Below are 22,724 nucleotides of genomic sequence, written 5' to 3'. Positions count from 1 at the left end.
TGGAGGCGCCGGGCATCGATCCCGGTACCTCTCGCATGCTAAGCGAGCGCTCTACCATATGAGCTACGCCCCCCAATATTTAAGAATAATTTCTTTAAAATCATAAGAACACTTGACCTCCTTTCGATTTGTAGGGTGTGGCATCTCGTATTATTGTAATTCCATGACTACAGAAATTAGTAGACATAAATATACCTGTAAAAGATTGTTCTTGATAGCATAAAAGATGTGACAATCGAAATAAATATACCAGTTACATTTTTTTTTATTTTAGAATACATTTTCACAATATTATAAATTGGATAAAGAAAAGATATTTAAAATTTAGAAAATACCTTTCAAATATTCAACATTGTTTATTTACATTAAAAAAAACTATTTTATTCAATATTTTCTCTCTGATAACGTTTAAAATTAATGACACATTATTTAGTCTATACGTTACAAAGCATTTGTTATGCATTTGTCTTCTGTGCTTTCATCTGCTTTCATCGTATCCTACTATCTGTGGTTTTCCAGTTAAACTTTCAGATGTCAAGCAGACAAGCTCGGTCATTAATAAGAAAGCTGAAATGGTCCCTAAAAAACGCCAAAAGGCAGCCGTAAAGCCAGATACTGTAGCGTCACGCATGGTAAAAACATTCAGCGCACAAAAAGAGAAAGCTCACACAATCTACATGGAAGCACAATAGAAAACTTTAAAACATGAAGCCACAGATATGGAACATATCCACTCCTTCAGCCATGATATATCAAAATCTCTTTAAGATGGCAAACCAGCAAAAGCACCACTATTTGACAATATTTACCCTGAATTCCTGGTAAATTGTGGACAATATACAAAAGTTTGGCTGGCTCGTTTGGAAGATAATACCCATAATAAAGTTTGACAAACCTGTCGATAATCCAAAAAGCTACAGAACAATACAATAGAATCAGCCCAGAACTATTCTAGTTGATCTCAGTCGAACAATAAGGTTTTCGGCCAGAACAACGTTGTGCAGATAACTCATCACCTACGTCAAAGCGGGATTTCAAAAAAGACTAAAAACTTCAGCAAGACTTATTAATTGCAAAGCGGCTTACGATACAATATCGAGATCGAGTTTTATATAGAAAATTCTCCCTAAGATCTCCTGTAAACCAATTACACGCCTAATAATTAGCATGCTCAATGACCGAGTGTTTCAAGTGGTGATGGACATCTTGCATCCAAATTTGAACATAGAGCTCCCCTAATTTTTTCCAGTTCCGCCGATCTTCAGCTTCTTGCAACCCATTCCTAGCGATTCTTTTGACACAGTTTGTCTATCGTGTAGGGGGTGTACCTCTGTCTATATATCTGCTTATGGTCTCCGTATTGTAATTTTTTGGGTCCACCGCCCGTCATTTATTCTGGCCACTTGGCCCGCCCAGGTATTCTCTTCTAACGCTGTCTCTGAGAGTCAGTCCAAGTTAACGACCGTTCCATTCTTTCTTGGGCCACTCTAAGTTTAGTGGCGTGGGTTAAAGAAAGTGTTTGGGCATTGTAAGTTATGACTGGAAGAAGCACGCATTGATCGACGGTCTTCTTTTTTAAATAATTTGGTATGTTGCTCTTTAAGATGTCTGATAGGGCTCCATGTGCGGCCCGTTCTAAAGTGATTCTTCTTTACCGTTCAGAGGTTTGATTGTCCCTGGAAATTTAGATTTCATGGCCTAAGTATTTATACTTGTGAACAAATGATATTAGCTCACCAAAAAGCTTAAGAGTAGTCTACCAAAAAAAAATTTAGTGTACTAGCCACTAATATTTAGCTTATCATTAGTAGAGATGTCAGAAACACAATTACAAAAGTTCGTCTATAACTGGGTCACTACTACCAAATGCAGAACACTAGAATCATCTTAAAGAAGGCTGACCTAAACATACTGAGCAAATATTTTCGCAAGTGCAGAGTACAACCAAATGCTTCCGAAACAGAAATTACTTACTTCCATCTCAACAATAAACTTGCTGGAAAGTAACTTAACATACGGTTCGAAAATGATATTCTTACCCACAACAAAACACCGAAATACCTTGACGTAACATTAGGCAAAACATTATATTTTAAAGAGCATTTCACAAAAATTACCAAAAGTTGAGTACAAGAAACAACATTATACATGTCATCTGTGAAGTATGAGCTACTGTTCTTTGCTTTACTGCCCTGGCCCTTGTTTTGTCGACTACTAAATATTGTGCTTAAATTTGGCTACACAGCCCAAACGTAAAAATGGTTGAAACTCAGCTGCATTATACGATGGGGATGATAGCCGGGGCAATTAAATCAACTCCCATCCAATGACTCTCAGTGTTAGGTCATATTCCTTCTCCATGTCTGCGACGAGTTGACGTACTTGTACGTGAATATAAAAATATAATAAACAATGGAAATCTGTCGATTTACCAAATTAACGATGCTGGAAGTACACGACTCAGTACTGGAAAATCATCAATAAAGAACGAGAATTTCAGTACAACGAATACATAGTCCCAAAAAATAGAATATTTGATGCAATAACAACATGCTATGCATTACCCACAAATCATCAGGATCTTCCAAGGAAAAAATCATCATCATTTAACCCGGATCTTTCCACTGCTGGATATGGGTCTCCCTCAGTCTTTTCCATGTATTTCTGTTTTGTGCAAGGAAAAAATGGTGCACCCTAAATAAGATTCGAACCAGACATGGAAAAGTTCATACATATTACATAAATGGAGAAAGCGTCCACCTGTTCAATGTGACTATAGACAAAGCCAAACCATCGACCACATTATTAAAGAGTCTAGAAAAGTACAATGGTATCCACAAAGACTTCCTGTTTAAAACTTCAGAGCCACTTCATCATCTTTTTCGATGGGTTTGTTGAGCACTTTAACTTATCTTCTGGTGTTTGTATCCTATACCTGAATATAACTACTTAAGTCTTCTCTTCTCAACAAAAAACTAGTCCTTTATTTCCAGTTCCTCTCCTTAGAAGTGATGTAGTGCCACTAAGTGCCCCTTTGTTAATTAAAATGTCTGTTGTGTCTTTTTGAATGTGTTCTGTTTGTCCCTTAAGTGTCCTTAAGTGTTTTTTAAATTTAAATTTATTTGACATCACAACTATTCTGCCCAAATACATACCAAATCAATTTATCATAAGTTGATAATTACAAGTTGGAGTTATTGCACACCCAAAACTTATACATCTACCTTTTCATATATATCATCATAGAGCTGTCTGTTATAAATAAATAATTTCAATAAATTAACACATATTTCCAAAATATACCTCTTGAATAAATATAAATAACTTTTAAATAATATAAGACATCACATTCATTTCAACAAACAACTTACACAATACCTACTTCCTAGTTTATTGGTTAATATATATCCCCTGAAGAACTTTCCCTCTATATAGTTACAATAAAACCGATGATCATCCGTCACCAGTTTACCATAATAGTTTGAACTGTTCTCTAAAACACTAAATAATTACTAAAACCGAATTCAAATTTTTTTTTGTTTGTTTTTTGTTTTTAGACTTTAGTTTGTGTTTGCTTTCCCTACGACGGGAAAGATTTTTGTTTTGGTTCAGAGTAGTGACTATACCGCTCTGAGGAGACCTAAATAGGTCAAAATACGTATAAGCGGCTGTCGCTGCCCTGTATCAAAACAAAAATCTAATACCGTCATTATGTTTTATTACTTTACTTCGGTTGGAGTACCAGAAACTGAATTCACTACGAATTTTGACTATGATTAACGGCATGTGGAATGCAATTTTAGATTCCCTTGCCGAGTAATTTATCAAGCTGTTTGCTTTGCAAGTTTTAGGAAGCACAGTGGGAAAAATTTGAATTCGGTTTCGCCAGGTAAAAATCGTTTGATTTCTCTTTTTGTTTTAAATTTATTTATTTATAACTAAACTAAAGCATTTCTTGCATTTGGTAATACAGTTTTAGATTAAAAACAATTAAGAAAATTGCTTATTAGAAGCCGAATAAATTCCCTTTTTTACGTATACCGATTTTAATATTTAAAATTCGATTTTCTTCAACATAATTTTTTTGGTATTTTTCACGCGCAATGCCGATGGTTTTTATTATTATAATATATGTTATAAATATCTTGAAGATATAAAAATTTTTATCGAGAAAGAGCTCCGAAATAAAAAAGGTAATGGTTTAAAAAGCCGAGTCTTTTTGAATGCCGTTTTCCGAATTTAATTTAAGCTAACAGATAGCGACATATTCTATTTGTTTATAAGCCAAACAATTGTTTATATTTTAAAACATTCCTGAGGCCGTCCAAATAATTCAATTCAATACCATAAGATAGATAGGTAAAGTGTGTTTTTGTAAGTAAAATAATTGGCAAATTTCTATATGGTCTAGTTTTTGTTGAGCAACATTTTAAAAAAATTCAATTTAGTTTTCTTTTTAAATTTAGATTGCAAAATTATTATGCGAAATCTGTTAAATCGATTTTAATGAAATTTGGTGGGGCTGTTTGATTATATTATAAAGATTTTCCAGACAAATTCAGAAAAGGTTTGTTTCCCTTTTTTTATATTTATTGCTATTTTATAGAAAGGGTAATAAATTAAATCATTATTAACCAGCCGTATCTTATTTAATTGTCGCTATATTACAACTTTGCTCCCAAATGAACTGTTTTAAAGTTATAAGTAACGAAAATTGAAATAAAATCGATTTTTTTAGTAATTTTTAAATATTTTATTAGTTTTGTCATTAACCTTTAAAAAAACACATGTTACTAACAATAGGAAATACCAATTTAAACACCTATGTCCCAATTATTCTCCGCATCTAGTTCAGTTTTGTAACTGAAACAATTCCTATAGAATTAATTGCATCTCTATTATCGTAACAAAACAAAATAAAAGGCCTACGCAATCTAATAATAAGAGAGCAACAACAAAAATTAAATTATTGTCATCCTGTCGTATATCGACACTATAATTAATTTCCGTCTTTCAAAATTCTATTAAAATGATTACCTGGTTTACAATAGGAAGCGCCACAGTCTAATTATAAGTGCAATATTAGACCGAGGAGATGATGCAGAATATTACATAATGTGTGTGAACAATAACATGCATGGAATTAGTGGAGTGGTATATAGAATTTGTAAAGCACAAAAAGACAATCTATGATACGGTCAAACGCCTAAAAATATTTAAAATTTCTGTAACAGTATTAACATTAACGTTAGTATCCTACAAAACAATTTTTAGCTAATTGGAGATTCGTCAAAAAGTTTAACTCCAATATACAGAGTAAGTAATAACTATTGAGACATCTTCTACTTCTTCTTCTTCTTCAGCCTGTATTCGTCCACTGCTGGACATAGGCCTCTTTCATTTGCTTTTGTGGTCTGCCTACTCCGTGCCTGTTCTCTCTTGGTCTCCAGTTTGTTAACATGTCCAACCAATTGCCACTTGAGCCTTGCTATACGTTCTGCGACATCAGTAATCTTTGTTCTTTCACGAATGTCGATATTTCGAATCCAGTCTCTCAAACTAATCCGGAACATGGCCCTCTCCATCGCTCTTTGGGTTGTACTGAGCTGCTCTATGGTTTTCTTTGTAAAGGCCATGGTCTCCAGTCCATATGTAGTTACAGGAAAGATACATTTGTCATAAACTCTACGTTTTAGACACATTGGTATATCTTTATTCTTCAAGATAAAGCTTAACTTGCCGAAAGCTACCCAAGACAATTGTATGCGTCTTTTTATTTTGGCTATTTGGTTTTCTTTGCCGATTTTAATGGTATGTCCAAGATATATATAGTGGTCTATATTTTTAAGACTGACGTTATCAATAACAATATTAGTTTGTAAATTACTCATTATTTTTGTTTTCTGAAGGTTCATTTTAAGACCTATTTTATTTGAATTCTGATTTAATTCCTTGAGCATTTGCTCCAGTTTCTTGATCTTCTTCTTCGCGTGTCACCATTGCGAAGGCTTCTCGATATTCTGCAATATGGAATAATTGTCCTGCAATTGATATCTGTGTTCATTTATGAATGTTGAACCAAGAAACTTGTTTTCTTCCTACACCTTTACGGCCCTCTATTTTGCCTTTAAGGATCAGTTGTAATATTTTATATCGACTTCCCCTTACTATATATCCCAGATAAGACATTTTTTAATGTTTAACAGTCTTTATCAGTTCTCTTTCTTTGTTGACGCTCCTTAGTACTTCTTCACTAGTTTTCCTTGCTGTCCAAGGTATCTTTAGCATTCGTCTATGAACCCACATTTTCAATGCTTCAATTTTGTTTATGATCGATACTTTTAGCGTCCACACTTCTGTACTATACAAAAGTACGGACCAAACATAGCACTTAACCATTCTTTGTCTTAGTTCTAAATTGAGATGATTCTTGCAAAGAAATGGCTTTATTTTTGTAAAAGTAGTTTTTGCCATTGCTATTCTACGTTTTATTTCTATGTCTGGATCTAGTTGGTCCGTTATCACAGTTCCCAAATATGTCATTTTGTAAAATTTCTCAACTTACTCCGTTTAATTGAAGCTTTGCATCGGGATGTGGGTCACGACTAAACACTAAAAATTTATTTTTGTTTGAGTTTATTTTAATGCCCATTTCCTCTCTTACCTCGTGAATACGATCAAGCAAAATTTGGAGACCTTCTTAGTCACTTGATATCTGTACTAAATAATACTATGTCGTCCGCAAACCTCAAATTACTCAGACGTACACCATCAATGTTTAGACCTTTTTGCTCCCAGTCGAGCTGTTTCAATACATTTTCCAATGCTAAGGTAAAAAGCTTTGGTGAAATAGTATCACCTTGTCTAATAACTTTACCAAGATGCATTTTTTCAGTTTTTTCGTCTTCATTGATTTTGATGTGGAATGTGGCCTGTGCATAAATGTTTTTAATAAGTGTAGTGTACCGTGGGTCTATTCGAGGATCCTTCAGGGCTGACAAAAAGGACCAAGTTTCAATACTATCGAAAGCCTTGTGAAAGTCAATAAATGCCATAAGTAGAGGTACATTATATTATGTGGTTTTTTCTACCAGTGTTCTGATGGTCTGTAAGTGATCGTTAGTACCAAAACCCTTTTCTATATCCCGCTTGTTAAACCTGTTGATATAAATCAAATTTTTGTGTTATGCAGTTAGTTATTATTCTTGTTAGCAATTTGTATAAGTTTGACAACAAACTTATAAGTCTGTAGTTTTCAATATTAGTAGTGTCTCCTTTCTTGTGTAAAAGTATTATTTCGGCGTTTTCCCACAGACTGGCTATTCTTCTTTCTGTTAGACACTTATTCAACAAAACTTCCACAACCTCTACAACGATGTAGGCACCCATTTTTAACATTTCAGACGTTATACGATCCTCACCAGGAGCTTTTTTATTTTTCATTTGCTGTAAGGCATGTCTAATTTCCGAAGAAGTTATTTTAGGTCGAGTTTCCGAGCCGACATTTAGAATTGTTCTATGGTTTGTTTCGGGGTTCTGTATAGTAGATGTATACAGATTCTCATAGAACGTTTGTATTTCCTTGATTATTTGAGTTTTTTCCGTCACTGTATTTCCCTGTTGGTTTTTGATTTTAGTTATCTTTGATTTTCCTTAAGTTAAATTTAATTTTAAAACTCTCATGTTTCTATCGTTTTCGATGGTTTACAATATTTATTTTGTTTGATAGGCTCGCAAGTCTGACCTTATGCTCTTTTTAACTTTATTGTTGATAGTCTTATACTCTGGTGATTCTTTCAATGTTCTTCTTCTTTCTTCCATTAAATCCAGTGTTGTTTGTTTCAATTTCGTTTTTCTCGGATTTTTATTATTACCACAGATCTTTTCTGCAGTTGATGTTATGTCATTCGTTAATTTTTGTGTTATTTCATTTATATCTTTCGTGTTGAATACTGGTAGAGCTCCTAGTCTCTTTTTTAGTTCACTTTGATATTCCTCTTGGTTCATTTTGAGTACTTCTATGTTTGGTAATTTATCCTGTGTTAATAATTTTCATCTATCCAATTTCGTATTTACTTCTATTGGTACTATATCTTTAGCAATGTTTTTGAAGTAAGAGAGTATAAAGTCAATTTCATTTTTTACTTTGTAGTCTGGGCAGTGCCACGTCCATTTTCTCTGCATCTTTTCTTGTAGAATGTGTTTAAGCAGAATAGTTTTTCTGTGCTGAGGAAATTTGCAAGCATATTTCCCCTGAGATTTCTACTTCCCAGTCCAAAATTTCCAATATATTCGTTGTCGTTGTTATTTTCGTTCTTTCCTATTTTAGCGTTGAAATCTTCCGTAATTATTACGTAACATGTTTTCTCTATGTTCTGGCTCTTGTAATGTCTTCATAAAGTTGTTCTACCTCTTCATCATCTGCAGAAGAAGTTGGTACATAACAGTGGATTATTTGAATGCTGTGTCTACGAAGATAGCTCTATTAGAAATCGCTTGGAATTTAGTTACCAAGTTTTCAATTCTCTTATTTACCAAAAAACCTACGCCTCCTATACCTTGGTTATTTCCTGAATTGTATTGGTACAAAATGTGCCTGATTTTAGTAGTCGTTTCTTTGCCTTTAAGCCTTGTTTCGCATAAGCCTTCTATGTCCCATTTTATGGTCTTAAGTTATTCTTGCAACTCTTCTAGATTATCTTCTGTCCTCATCGTTCTGATGTTATATGTTTCTATGGGCATTCTGTGTGTACTAAGCAAATTTTTGTCTTCCTCAGATTCCACGAGGCAGACCCTTTTCTGGGTGTGGGATTTGGCATAACATACTCCACCCACCTGGGGACTGTTTCCGTTCCTTTTAGTATTCGCCATGTCTATATAGTTGGAAGGATGAGTAGCCTTAAAACACCACTCTGGCTAGACGGTTGGTGAGTTTTATCAGTTTTATATTCGCCCACTCTGGGTCAGACGTTATTTGTAGCCGTCCATTCTGGATCAGATGCTACTATTTTGATTCTATATTAACCCTATAATCGAGGGTTGCCACTTCCGCCATCCGCACCGTACCGAAGTTCCGCTTCTCTGCCGTAGCTGCAGTTGTGGACTTTATCCATAACCCTGGACAAGGGACCCTAAAGAGGTGCTAGTTTTCCTGGTCAGGAACTCCCCGGAATCTGTGGAGGGCAGGGATTGATTCATTTTCCCTGATAAGACTATCTTCAAGAATTTAAAGAGTTCCTACCCGCTACCCGCATTAAGACATATACTAGTATATCTGTATAAAAATATGCCCATATTGGTAAATATGCTAACACAATGTTTCTTAAGTATTAAAGATGGATTTTTTTTCGTTGTTTGCTAATAATTTCCCTTTATATTTATAAATTATTATTAAAATCGCCACAAAGGCAAACATTTGGACAGGAAAATCTATTTTACTTAGTGTATTACATTTTGTTATACAGGGTACTACTTGGATGATTCCTGATGATAAACTTGAATCGAAACTTTTTTAATGCCACTTGTTAGTTATTTTGAAGTAAACAGTTATCTACTAACTTTGGAAATCAGTAACATAATTGTTAAAGTGAATATATAGTAAAAGTATAGGGCACTAGCAGGTTGTTAGACTTTGGAATTTTAAGTGTGTTGGAAGAGCATAAAGGTGAAGGAAGTCAGTCAACGCTCGGTGCCAAACAGGGTTTTCCCTGAGCACAGGAATTCACAACAGTGCAGTGCAGTGTACTCGCAGGACACTCAACTCAGCTTACGAACTTTAAAACCGAAAACTAAGACAGGAAAATACCTAGCACGACATCTCAATGCCCAAGCAGCAACTGATCACAAACTTTCTCACCTTTTATACCCCAAAATTCCCCACCTTCAGAACCTGACAACGACAACTACAACACAAGCTCACGATCCTTCCGTGTGTCAATTACAATAGGCACAACCTAAACCTCCAGGATATCCAGCATTATAATGGTTACTCTAATGTACAACTTGAAACATCTTCTACATCCAGAAAATTACCAAAACGAACACAACTAAAACTCAAACCCTTTTCCTGATCTGTCCAGTACCTTTTATCTACATAAGTTCAACCCAACTTATGAAACACAAGACGAATTCGACATAAATGACTAATTTCAATTAGACTTAAATTAGAGGTTGAATTTTATGAACAACAGGCAACCCTGTTCATCCACCAACTCATCCCACAGATCGAAATATTACTAGAAGGTCTCAGTCCCTACACCGAAAACAGAGTTATAGTCATCTACAAAAGATGATCCCACATTTACGTTTTCTTCACCAATAAGCTACCCACACTATCAAAAAATCAACTTTTATCATACAGCTTAACCAGACCACCTCTTCTAATCAAATTACTACCAAACAATCTCCTTCTTTACACAAAACCCCCAGAGTACAGCCTATAATACATACCCCAAACCTATAAGCTTAATTAGGCCAACCTTGTCTAATCAAACTACAACCAGCACCTGAACACAACCTCCAAACCAATACAGAATTGAAGACATCCCCTAGTATTTGTCAGAAGTGGAAATTTTTCCAGATCGTATTAGCCAACCGCCTTCTTACAAATAATCTTAATTCTTTAAAGTCTTCACCTCTTAAATGGCAGCCAGCATCCGAATGTACCAACCCATCGACATCCACAACTTCCAGATAAAACTACGGTCAGATTGTTAGAAATACAATAATATCCATAGCTCGCAGAGAAGATCTCGTCGGAGTCTTTACGGACTGTGAAACCGAGTTCGCCTATGCATTCTCGAGGGGTTTTAGAATTAACGACAAACAATTGCACTGCGAGATCCTTAGATTAAACAATGTGACCTCTGTTCTTTTAAAGTACTACTCGAGATGTTGCAAAAGGGTAATTCTAAGTTGGTCAGGTGATAGCTCTCGATTTGACTTAAATTTTGCAGACATATTATATACTATAAAATAGGATGATTTGCCAAATTTCAACCTTCCAGGTCCAAAATACGTTCTATATAGGTAATTCAATTGTGTACAAGAAAATTTTTTTTTCTGTATTTTATCACTTTTGTGTCCTAGTCAGACACGACTCCGGTGATAAAATTAACCCAACAATCAAGAAAAATTTAAAAATCCTCTTTTTTCTTAAAAAGATCTCAAAAACATGTTTTTTGAGTTTTTAGAGGTATGTAGTTTAAGGAAAAAATAAACACCACAATTACATTCACTGGAATTGAGAAATTCCGACTTTTTTTAATGTTATGCCTTTTTGGACAGTTTTCTGCTAATATTTCTCAATATTTTCTTAACCCAAATACCATTCAGAACACAGATTTGGATGGATTCCCAACAAAATTTTACATAAAATAGTGTGTTTTAATATTATTTTTCAGCAACTAATTAGACCTCTTAAGTAATAGGAAAAATTCATTCATTATCATCAGTGGTGCTACAGCCTTAGTTAGAGCCTCGACCTTCTATAGTTTATTTCACCAGTCCTTTCTGTCCATCGCCAACCGTTATCAGTTAGCTGCACCGATCTTTCTGGCGTCCTCGTCTATACCATCTCTCCATCTCAGTCTTGGTCTATCTTTACTCGTTTTTCCTACTGGTGCCGCTAATAGGGTTCGTCTGGATGGATAATTTTCATTTGACCTCGACACATGTCCAGCCCATCTAAGCCTACCTATTTTATAAAAGATATTACATCTTTTAATAAAAGTTATTACCAATAACTATTTCTTTATACTTCTCTTTATACTTTATACAATTGGAAATTATTTCGCCTTCTCCAAATAAAATTCTTTCAGATTGTACCCATTATTCTGCGTAGTATATTCCTTTCGAAGACGAGCAGACAATTTGCGTCTGTTTTGAAGATGGTCCATTATTCTGACGCTTATCGCTTGTTACGAGAGAGCCCAGATAGATAAACTTATTTACTACCTTAAAATTATACTGGTCTATGCGTTTGGTTCGACGTTTCTAGCTTTATCTCTGTTATTTGGCACCGGCGCCAATATTTTGGTTTTTTCCTCGTTTATTTCAAGGCCCATATTTTGTGCAGCCGTCAAATAATTGGAAACCATCTCTTTAGAAAGTCCTCGTTTGGTGCGTGTGATCAAATCCAAGCCATAATCTGCGTTGACTTATTAAAGATTGTTCCCCTGTTGTGTAAGTCGGCATCTCTTATAGTTTTTTTTAATGATATATTAAAGAGAAGACACTCCAGCGCATCTCTCTGCCGTCACCCTGCATATGTTACAAATGACAGATCGCCTTGTATTTGCACTCTGCAGATCACTTTACTCATAGTTGTTTTGACAAGTATTATTAATTTATGAGGAAGATTAAGTTTATTCATGGCTTTACATAATTTACATCTTACTGACTTAAAGTTCACAAAGAGATGAAACGTATCAATGTTAAGTTCATTGGTTTTTTCCAAAATTTTAAGTAGCACAAAAATCTAATCAATTAGTAGATAGTCTATGTATATCTGAGCGCAACCCCTAAATCGCATCCCCTAAAATCGCAACCCCCGGTCGTAAGTTCCAAACGGCTTAACGTAGGATGACGTACGAGGGCTCGTTGGAAAGGGGATGAAAAATGGGGTTGAACGCAGTATGTGCCGTGCGCATCGGAGCATGCCAAAAGGTCATTACGTCATATCTTTGTTTCTATTGGTCCGATCGTGACGTACGAGGGCTCGTTGGAACGGGGAGGAGACGGGGACACAAAAAACAAAGATGGCGACGTTGCCAAATGGGCGCTAGAATGTATCTTTGTTGCTATTGGCATGATTTTGACGTATGAGGTGTCAAATGAAAGCGTTGGTGACACACACACAGAAGCCATGTCAACGTTCAGTATGAACATTCTTCTTCTTCTTCTTGTCCGTACAGTGCCTAAGAGAACGTGACATCCGACGTAGAACGTGACATTCGAGACAGGACGTGACATTTGACGTAGAACGTGAAATGCCACGTGACATTCGACGCAGGACGTGACATTCGACGTAGAACGTGACAGTTATGTGACATGCAACGCAGGACGTGACATTCGACGCAGAACGTGAAATGTCACGTGACATTCGACGCAGAACGTGAAATGTCACGTGACATTCGACGTAGAACGTGACAGCTATGTGACATTCAACGCAGAACGTGACATTCGACGTAGAACGTGACATTCGACGCAGGACGTGACATTCGACGTAGAACGTGACAGCTATGTGACATTCAACGCAGATCGTGACATTCGACGTAGAACGTGACATTCGACGCAGGACGTGACATTCGACGCAGAACGTGAAATGTCACGCGACATTCGATGTAGAACGTGACAGTTATGTGACATTCAACGCAGGACGTGACATTCGATGCAGAACGTGAAATGTCACGTGACATTCGACGTAGAACGTGACAGTTATGTGACATTCAACGCAGGACGTGACATTCGACGCAGAACGTGGCAGTTATGTGTTAGTCAAGATGTTGCTAGACATAAAATGTGACATTCTACATAGGATATAGTTAGTAGTACTATGAATCCCATCGAGTACATACATAGAGTAATAGAATTTCAAAGAAAACTTGATCGGTTAAAGATCGACATTAAATCATATGAGGATTTTAAACATATTACAAGACAATTAGATAACCTGCATTTTGACAACAAAACGTGGAAACCCGAAGAGTTGAATCTACAGCAGCAGCAGCAAGACACCTGGGCCTGTAGAAAACTGCCACCAGCTACATATCCATTAAGACGTATTCAACCAATACCATGTTTGTCAGCAACAACAACAACAACACCACGGGTGTCAGCAGCAACAACAACAACACAACCAGCGAATATATGAAAAGTGAAATAGATAATGTCTTTACAATGTCCTGTGTAATATTAGCATCTGTATTTATCTTAATTTTAAAAATTATTTTTGAAATTGTAAGAAGAAAATTTGAATCTTCATGTAATATAAGACTCAATCAATAAAGATGTTTTAAATAAAAAAAAAAGCGTTTAATTTCTAATATATTTATTTATACATATACAAAAATTACAATGGTATTATGTTATTGGCAAACCAGTGACGTAGACGATCCACATTTCTTTCGGTGCATGAAAATAATCCAGCGGCATGACATGGGTTTGCAGTAGGGCCAACGTTTCCAGTAGCACGAGGCGTACCATCAAACTTGCAAACATCAATAATAATGGGAAAAACTCCAAAAACGTGACGTTTCTTATCCAAATATTCTGCTTTTTGTTCTCCTCGAACGTAGATGTAATCTGCTGCATACAACAACTTGGTTTCTAGTATTTCATTGATTTTGGACAATTCTACTTGTCCATCAGAGTATCGAATTCCAAGCAGTTTTTTCTCCACGTATGAGGCAGTCTTCTTATCCCCATTACTTAGCGCATTAAATGGTTTCTGAGGCAAAAAGATGTAATGACTTCGTTTAAAACCTATTTCAATGGTAAGTTCTTTGGGAACAAACCATCCGTCCACATCGAATCCCTGAATGTCTACGAATGCTACTCTCATGATGACTGCTCGTTCACTACTGACAATTTATGCATTTAATTTAGACTTTTTACAATTTCGGTGAGAGGGAAGTACTCCATTACACAATCATGAATTATAATGCAATAAGCCTTGGTATTTTCGGGAAAACCATTATTCGCTTCAATATCGAGTTTTACGTCAACAGTGGATGCTTTCATGCTTTCTTCTTGTTTCGAACAATCGATGACAAACAATGCGTGATTCTTGAAAGCTGAGAAATCGAGTAGAGGTCGCTTTTGTTGGGAATGTATGTAGCTAGGATAAAATTCGGTATAGTTGAAATAGGCCTCATTGTAGTCAGTTTTGCTAAAATCCAACTGCATTCGCTCGTTTGGCCAATATTCACCATTTAAAGATAATCTGATACTTTGAATATCGACATTGTCAAATAAGGTGGGATCAGCTGAATTCTTGTCACGTTTGTTGGTTTGAAAGAAAACAATGACATAACGGGGTCTTTCCACTGCATTGCTAGTTTTTACAGCCCAAACTTCACGTCTAGCGCCTTTGGTAAGTGCTGGTAATTCATGCAATTCCCACTTTCTAAACGGAATAACTATAGGTTGATCTTGTTGAATGGATTTCATAAGTTCCAATTTAATATCATCATTGGGAAATATGTGCTTGACTCTGAGCTCAATATTGGTAATGTTAATCTTAACAGTAGTAACTTGGCCTTGAGTTTTTTCTTTGACAATTATGCAATCGTTGTCGTTTCGAGCTCGAACTAGTCTTATTGTTTGACGGCCACACGTAATCAAAGGATAATCATTGAAAATGTTGAACACATGCTTAAGAGGCATCTGTATGTTGAATGAATGATCAGCAGCGTGTAGAATTGGATCCCTAGGGTAATTCCAGCCTGCCATTGCCATATGACCGGAATCTTCTTGAGTATAACATGTCATAGCACGTACAGCGCTTACGATACCAGGATCCCGCACTGTTTCCATCTCCCTTGCGCTTTCGCTGTACGTACACGAATCGAAAAGAAAAGCACCAACATTATTTGCTAGTTTAACGTCACCAGTTCCGTTAATTGCGAGCGATCCTTTAATGCATAACAAGGTTTCGCTCATTGCAAAGAACGAGTCGACTTGATTGATGCTAAATTCCACAATGTCATTGCAATTGAATGATTTGATGAATGGTGCATATGTTCGGTATTCGGCCTTTCGAATCGACTCGTCAAACATCGGCTTACGATAAATATCAAATATTGGTGGCATTATGCTGTTTGAACGTGATCGTTTTCCATACATAGTTGTCATGTTTTCAGTTTAAAACCAAGTGATTGCAAAAATAATTTGTTTGCAAACGTAAGATGTTGCCGCTTAGATGAAGACGTAAGATGTTGCCGCTTAGACGGTTGCTCAACTAATGGTGTACTATGAGCAGTAGATTGCCTTATTAATAATCCCATTTCCCTCTTGATCTAAGTTCCAGCACCAATGTGCTCTGTTCTCCTCTAAAGTTTACAGGTCGTCCTTCTTGATCGACAGCCAACACTGTGATATTGGTGATTTCTCGTTGCGGTACAACAGGTAAATACAACAAATTGTGTGGAGTTTCGTCAATTGCGTACCCAGGATTTGATTGTATGACAAATTCGTAGATCGTGTGAGCAGGTCTGTTACCATCGAAGGCTCCGGTACTAATGTTGCATTCAAAGCGTATGCTAGATACTTTAATAATCCTAACAGGTCGATCTGAAGAATGCGTCTGTCCTGGATTTAGTAGTGCAGGAGAAAATCCCAATACTGTACCAAGACTGTCAGGTTGCTTAAACGAAATCTTATATTTGCTGAAAATTTGACACTGCAACGTGTTATGGTTAGGTTTTAGACTAAATATCGTTTCGGGTTTAAGCACATTATCAGCACCCAATTTCTGTTGTATGTATTCTTCAATATCGGCAATTTCATAACATCCATCGGGGATATCAAATTGTTGCAATTTGTTTTTGTCATTGTAGTAATAAAACTTGTTATTTTCAATGTTTGGTATACTGTTGTAGGAATGGAAAAATCGAAGAGCTATCTCATAATCTTTGTTCGGATCCAACACGATCGGTGTGGGAGGTTGAAATGAGAATATGTAATTGGTGCTGTCTACTCTCAACAACTGCGACATGATGACTGACTCACGTCAATGTATTAATAGGTTATTATATTAGAAAAAAACAACAATATTTACTTTAATAGTTTTACTTGTTCCAAAGCAAGTTTACAAAAATAACATGAAGCTTGAGAATCAGGTGGGCCATCCCAGTGAGTCCTCCAATCCGGTCTGTTATAATGTACGAAGCAAGGAAGTAGTATCTGTAGGTTAAATTCTCTTCGATATTCTTCAGGCAATTTATGCCATATTTGTAACAATTCGTAAGGTCGTACAGTTCGTTTAATATAATCTAGCGGTATGTATTTTAGTTCTTCTTCACTGAATTCTGTAAAACATTTTTTGTAAAACATATGGCCCATAAGCAGTTCTGTACTTTTAGTAGGCTCCATTATATAAAAACTTTAAGCATAAATGTCCACAAATAATTTGATTGTATGTTTGATACTGATGGTTATTATAGGAAATGTTGGCACGTGCACCACCCAGATACTTAACAAGTTCTTTGGTCGGCTTCAAATTACCAAATGAATCGAAATACTCTACGTTGTTGTTTATCTTTCTGTATGCTACCCAATGTGTTCCGTTATGTGTGGACACATCCAAGTTTACTATTGCACATTCTCGTTGTCGAGGACCGTCTCTAGGCAGAGCGTCATTCATGAAAACACCTCGAAAATGTGGTATTTTAAGGATCTTCTTCGCATAATGTGCAATCTCCACATCATATAGCGGACGATTGGGTAGCTTTATTGGAAGTTTTTTTTCAAATATAAGCCGAATCCACCTCTGGGTTTCTTACGTAGGTACAGACCCGAACCGATGTGTTCCATTGCCCTGTTATGGCGAATATCCTCTTCCAATTTCTTTTGAGCATTCTTAGCGTCGACTACTGTCTTCGCCACCCCAGCTGCACCCCCCGCTAAAGCCCCCAAAGCGGAAAGGCCTGCAAATAGAGGTATGAGGGGTAGAAAACCTCCGGATTTTAGTGGTAGCACTCGTGGAACATCAACTTCTTTACGACCGCCAAGTCCTTTGATTATGGATTTTGCTATTCGTACAGCCGTCAAAGCAGTATCTGTTAACGATGCTCCTCTTTTCATGGACTTTGCAATTTTTGGGACAACATCTCGATTGAAAGAGTAACGTCCTCGTCTTCCACGACGACGAGAGCATCCCATCCCCAACTTTCTTTTCGTTTTCATTCCGCCAGTTACAATTAAAGCAGCACTTTTTTCACCAAAGCTAGCGTCTTTCGACTTGAAGCGCTCCCAAGCTCTATCTTCCAATTCTTTATCGGCCTTGTGGCGTTCTTCGAGAGATGAATGCTGCGAATAAGCGATATCGTGTCGTTTGCAAGCTGCGTCTAATGGATTAATTCCTGGATCTCCACGTGCAAGACGTTTTTTTAGTTTTGTTCCGGGTCCACAATACTGATAACCAGGAATATGTAGTTCAACTGGAAGTTTATTAATTAGAGAGTTCACGAGACCTCCTCCTTCAACGACCAACATTGGACTGATACCATGCAAGTGGTGACATCTATAATATATATATTACCGTACTTATGTACTACACTTGCCACATGATGAAGGTCGTTCAGCAAGAGCAGACGCTACCAATTGATAATTTGGACATTGTCCAAAAAACAACCAACAGTAAACATGGTAAATTACTACCGAATTCATTCAGAGCGATTATTTGCGGTCCAAGTGGGTGCGGCAAAACGAATGTTATGCTATCTCTTCTATTCAATCCGAATGGCGTCAAGTTTAAAAATGTCTATGTTTATTCGAAATCCCTCTTTCAACCGAAATACCAACTACTGCAAGATGTAATAGCGCAAGTTAAAGGTGTAGGATATTACCCATTTAAAGACAATGAAGAAATTATTAGTCCCAGCGAAGCTAAACCTCACTCTGTGTTTTTATTTGACGATGTTGCATGCGATGGTCAGCAAAAGATTCGCGAGTATTATTCCATGTGCAGACATAAAGATATCGATGCCGCTTATTTATGCCAAACATATTCAAAAATACCGAAGCAGTTAATTAGAGACAACTGTAACATGATTGTACTATTCAAGCAAGATGAGATAAATTTAAAGCATGTATTTGATGAGCATGTATCACCAGACATGTCATTTGATGAATTTAAAAAAAATTGTTCTGAATGTTGGTGTGATAGGTATGGTACTCTGGTAATTATAAAAGATTTTGCTCTCAATAATGGCCGATATCGCAAAGGATTTGATAAATATATAAAATTGTAAGATAATTGTTTAGTTGTCATCACAATGTCAGATGATACGGTTGCCATTGCGCTTCGCAAGAAGAAAGTCGCCGAATTGGCTAGATCAATTCGCAAAAAATATTTGGCATTAAAATTAGGCCGAACAGAACAAGATGAGTCCCTAAATAAACTGTTTAAACCACTCTCGAAACCTCTCAAAGATATTGCACAATCATCAAAAACGTTACATCATACTATCACTAACAAGTTTGAACAAGTTAAAAAAGAAGAAATGAAAAAGGAAGAGGAGGAGGAGGAGAATGGTGATGATGATGATGTATTTCTTGATGCACCTGATCTAGCGGTACCTAATGAAAACATTATTCAAGAACCAATCGAGATTTCGATGGATGCCACAGACGAATATATTGATCAATATCCTTCAATAAGTCACAAGTACATAAAAGAATATTTAATAAAAGACGATAAAATTGATAAAAACTATGGACCATTTTACGATTCTATTAGTGGCTGGATAATGGGAAAACGTCGAATAAACTTTGACAAACGCAATGGAGACATAATAATAATTCGAGAACGTGATTTAGAAGAACGTAGGTTAGGTGGTACGCCAGGTCTATATCAACTTTTATTTTATGCCAACCCTGAACAGTATAATGATGAGGATTTACAAAAGTATAAAACACTGTTGAAAAACACAGAGATTCATCTGGATACCTTAGGACGTCTTAAAGGTTCTAGTGGAGAAAAATACCATTCTATTATTAAACCTCTATTCAAACCATCTGATGCAGCAATGAAAAAGCATGCAACTCGATCCAAAAAAGAACTCGAACACAGAACGAAAACAACAGCAACAACAACACGATCATCTTCATCTACGGCCAAAGGAACGGGATTGGATGACTCTCGTTTAACATACAACACTGCTCCCATGGAGTATATTTATTGGGATGATCCAAATGAGTTAGTTGAACGTCTTAAACTATTGGTGGCTTCGAAAGACGCCGGCAACACATCTCTCGACAACGAAATCGTAGCAATCATCAATGAACTAAAAGAAGCTAATATAATAGAGTAACTGGGAATGTCAGTATCATTTCCACTATGAGTGTCGACAAATTCGGTCATCACTCTCGTAACAGTAGTAGTAGTAGTAATGCCCAAAAGGTGGCACGAGTTACATTTCCACATACGTCTGACGGAAATATTAATGCCGAAAATGTGAAAATTTGTAATGTCAAGGATCCATCAGACAATGACGATGCTGCAACGAAAAAATACGTTGATAAACAAATCAATGAGTTGCGTAACCTGCACTATCCATTAATTCAAACACATGGTGTGATATTGCAGCAAAAAACTAATGACATACAAGATATAGCAATCGGACTAAACGATGTGAGAAAGGAGCTTCATAAAACTACAGTTCCACTTCTCGAGCAAAAATTGCAGCAAAAAACTAATGACATACAGGATTTAGCAATCGGACTAAACGATGTGAGAAAGGAGCTTCATAAAACTACAGTTCCACTGCTCGAGCAAAAGTTACAAAAAATAATCAAAGATGATTTGAATACACTGAAAAAGGATATGGAGAACAATCTAAAATCTGCTGCAGAAACAGTTGCAAAGCATACGATGTACGATATAAAGATGGAACAGAGGATAAAACAAGTGGAACAATCATTAAAAAGCCTAGTAGATAGCGTTCATTCATGGGATATAGACAAACGTCTTAAGGTAGTGGAAGGTGCGATGAAAAAATAATGTCTAAAGAAAAGAAAGAGGTGGTGAACGAATTGCATAAACCAGCACGAAAAAACTATCCTCGTCGTCGAACAATAATCAAAGGAATCGATGACTTGTGGCAAATGGATTTGGCTGAAATGCGTCCTTATGCACATCAAAATAAAAATTACAAACTAATACTAGTTGTAATTGATTGTTTTTCAAAATTTGTGTGGACACGTCCTCTAAAAACGAAGACTGGTGAGGAAATTACTCGGGCATTTTCGGATATTCTCGCTCATACTCGACGAGTTAAAAAAAACTTACAATCTGATCAGGGAACCGAATTTTACAACAGAAAATTTCAAAATTTAATGAAAAAACATGAAATTAATCATTACAGCACCTACACGATCAAAAAAGCTGCTATTTGCGAAAGAGTTATTAGAACGTTGAAAGCAAAGTTGTACAAGTATTTCAGTTTACATGGATCGTACAAATGGTTAGATGCTCTACCCATAATCACCGAGGAATACAACAACACAAAACACAGTAAAACAGGATACAAACCGTCTAAGGTTAACAAATCCAACGAAAAAGCCATTTTAAACAAAAGTTATACTCATTTAAAGATTGCCGGTCCACGAAAGTTTAAAGTTGGCGACATTGTACGTGTATCAAAGGCAAAACATTTCTTCGAAAAGGCATACACGCCCAATTGGACTACTGAATTATTTAAAATTGTACAAGTTAAGATAACAAATCCTATAACGTATTTGCTCGAAGACATGCAAGGTGCGCCGATTAGTGGCGGTTTTTACGAAGAAGAATTGCAGAAAACATCAAGCCCTGACATATATCTGGTCGAAAAAGTACTCAGACGAAAAGGCAATAAGATGTATGTGAAATGGTTAGGAATGGATAGCAAACACAACAGCTGGATAAATAAATCGAATATAGTTTGAGGATCTATATTTCGATTCGCCGCGTAGACATACACTTTTCTAAAAAAGGCTTACAATTAACCACAAGGAGTGGGGAATGACAAAAGTATAAATTTAAGACAAACTACGATGTTCAGTTTACACCCATTTCGTCAACGGTATTCGAAACAAGAAGATGATGATGAGCTCTCAAGATAGTGGTTATGACAGTCAGCCTGTTAATTTCGATGATGATAGCAGTGAATTTAGTATAGAATTTGACTACGATGAAGATGGTCAACCACCTAGTCCTGGCGCCGAATTAGATCGAGTATTGGCAAAATTTGAAGCAGCAGCCACAAATGAAGTATATTGTTTATTGGAAACTACATATCCAATGAGCTCTCTCCATATAAAAATTGGTCTATCTCCAGCTCGAGATTTTTCACCATCCATCATTCTGTGTAAACATGGTAATTTTAACAGAATCAGTTTAAGCACATTCGAGTGGGAAGCCATAATTGAGTGGTTTAAAGAAAAAATGAGTGATTTTTTCCAAGCAGATCTACCGACTTATGCGGATGAGTATGATCCCATCGAATTTATGTGTGGTGATTTTTGCAAACTAAGACAATTGGTGATGGAAAATGTAAAGCTGCTGACAATCGAGAAATTTGGAGCCGCATTTTATTTGTGGGAAGATGACGTCAACCAAATTATAGAAGCAGACCAGAGCATGATGTCGCATAGAGTGGTGCTGTTAAAGAGTTTACAATTTCACGAATACTATATAAACATTTCAACTTTCATCAAGAACAATTTTGGTGCTATAGACTCTTTACATGGACCAGTTGAAGCCTTCGCAGCATATTGCAATATTTGTCCAAACACTTTGTTAAGTTTAGCTTTAAAGGAATTTGTATATTATTATAAAATTAAAGTTGTAAATGATTTAACTGAATAAATAATATTAATATAAATATGTTGTCTTTTATTTGTAATCTAACATAAATAAAACCAAAAAATGTAAAATTACACAAATTTATTATTATTAAAACTTACATTATAAAATTAATACTATTTTTTATATTTACAAAAACTACAATTTACAAAAA

The 22,724-nt window shown here is 36.1% G+C and overlaps 1 non-coding gene across 1 annotated transcript; it reads right to left on the bottom strand.

Moving 5' to 3' along the window:
- Positions 1–73, bottom strand: TRNAA-AGC (transfer RNA alanine (anticodon AGC)). The gene has a single exon. It is a non-coding gene; the product is annotated as a tRNA-Ala (tRNA).
- Between the last annotated feature and the right edge of the window lie 22,651 nt (positions 74–22,724).

The sequence above is a fragment of the Diabrotica undecimpunctata genome, chromosome 3 (genome assembly GCF_040954645.1).
Source record: "Diabrotica undecimpunctata isolate CICGRU chromosome 3, icDiaUnde3, whole genome shotgun sequence".
In the NCBI taxonomy this organism is placed as follows: domain Eukaryota; kingdom Metazoa; phylum Arthropoda; class Insecta; order Coleoptera; family Chrysomelidae; genus Diabrotica; species Diabrotica undecimpunctata.
This window is presented reverse-complemented; position numbering and strand designations above follow the sequence as displayed.